Source organism: Mus caroli, chromosome 8 (assembly GCF_900094665.2).
Source record: "Mus caroli chromosome 8, CAROLI_EIJ_v1.1, whole genome shotgun sequence".
Taxonomy (NCBI): Eukaryota; Metazoa; Chordata; class Mammalia; order Rodentia; family Muridae; genus Mus; species Mus caroli.
Genome location: NC_034577.1, coordinates 93,005,041 through 93,007,368, shown reverse-complemented (window position 1 = coordinate 93,007,368; position 2,328 = coordinate 93,005,041).

Genomic DNA, 2,328 nt, shown 5'->3' with positions numbered 1-2,328 from the left:
AGACGAGAGGATGACCATCTAGAGACTGCCATACCTGGGGATCCATCCCATAATCAGCCTCCAAACGCTGACACCATTGCATACACTAGCAAGATTTTGTTGAAAGGACCCTGATATAGCTGTCTCTTGTGAGACTATGCCGGGCCTAGCAAATACAGAAGTGGATGCTCACAGTCAGCTATTGGATGGATCACAGGGTCCCCCAATGGAGGAGCTAGAGAAAGTACCCAAGGAGCTGGGGGGATCTGCAACCCTATAGGTGGAACAACAATATGAACTAACCAGTACCCCCTGCCCTCGGAGCTCTTGTCTCTAGCTGCATATGTATCAGAAGATAGCATAGTTGGCAATCAGTGGAAAGAGGCCCATTAGTCGTGCAAACTTTATATGCCTCAGTACAGGGGAATGCCAGGGCCAAGAAGTGGGAGTGGGTGGGTGGGGGAGTCTGTGGGGGAGGTTGTGACAGACTTTTGGGATAGCATTGGAAATGTAAATGAAATAAATACCTAATTTTAAAAAAAAGAAAAAGAGCGTGAGAGAGAGAGAGAGAGAGAGAGAGAGAGAGAGAGAGAGAGAGAGAGAGAGAGAGAAAGAGAGATGCTCTTGGTCCTGTGAATGCTTGATGCTCCAGTGTAGGGTAATTCCAAGACCAGGAAGCAGAAGTGGGTAGGTTGGTGATCAGGGGGAGTGCAGAGGGGAAAGGGCACTTTCAAAGGGGAAATCAGGAAAGGGGATAATATTTGAAATGTAAATAAAGAATATAGCTAATAAAAAAGTACAATTATTTGTGCACATCATCAATAATGATTAAATAAAACAGTATTTCTTGATGTTGTTAACCTTCTTAATTTTCATATACACATGTATAGAGAAAGCTAATTTAAATGATGGGAAACTGATCTAGGTGAGAGAAGATTGCCATTTAAAAACAAAACAGCAACAACAAAAACCCACTTCAATATGCTGTTTTCACTACTGTTGCCAGTAATGTATTATTCTGATGTTAAATTACCTTAGAATTCATTGCCTCACAACTAGAGCTATGTTTGCCAAATATTGTAACCACTCCAAAACTATGATAATGTTGTAGAAGGAGGAAAGCCAATTGTTCTGGCTGGAGTAAAAGAGCACAACCAAGGAAAGTCTTGTTTATCAGAATGAAATGAACAGAGGAGAAAATATTTGTATTGTATTGGCAGTGCAATATTTGTTACTAAATTGATTCATTATAGAGAAGACTGAGGAAGAGAGAGGAATTCAACACGTGTAGAGGGGATTGGGGAAAAAATTCATGAATGAAATTTTGACAACATTGTTCTGTTGTCATAATGATAATTCAAGTCTAGAATATACATTTCCTTTTGACTCTCCATTCTGAATGGAGGCAAATGCCAGGGAATAGGAGTAATGGGAAATGTTCATTACATCTGGATAGATTAAAACTGATTCTTCTTACTACAGACTAACTAGGCTATACAGTCATAGATGAGACAAATTCTGATACCTTAGCTTGAACTATGGCCAACTTAATTTATTGTTTGAGCCTCACCATTCTCTACATTTAATTGGAACATTTTAAGATCCTTTATACAACATTTGATACATGAATAACAAATACAAACATAGAGAGAACCCCAAATTCAGCACCTGATATAGTGACTGCTGAGTTAATCCCACTATTACACATACTTGTTGCTCACATTCATGCCAATGGCCATGTTATTTCCTTAGAGTGTGAAGAAGGAAGATAAACCAAGCACTAGGTTTTTTTTTTTTTTTTTTTTTTTTTTTTTTGTGTGTGTGAGAAATTTCAAACAAATCTGACGTGTGTTAAGCATGTTTGGTAAGGCTATATTTGTCTTTGAAGACTTCAAATTTAAAACATATCACTTGCTTATATATACATAGATATTAAGTAAATACATACACATATTTTATTACACAAATTAATTTATAGTATAAGTTTCTAATTATTTAAATGTGGGTATCAATATACTCTCCTAAATGCCATAACTTCTGAGAAATCTATCTCCTCCATTTACTTTACTCATTTACTTGATAATTTTGAATTCTTTGTGACACTTTATTTTTTTCAATCAAGTAAATTAAAGTTCAACAGGGCAAATGTCCTCATGCAGTCCAATGGACAATTTTAGCCACCAAGTCATCAGCTTTTGTTTTCTCCTCTCTATATTTCATTCTGACAGTCAAGATATTTACATTTTGTTTTTCTTTTAGAACACAGAGATATTTAATAAATTTAGAAATGATATAGTAAGGGATTATATATATATATATATATATATATATATATATATATATATATAT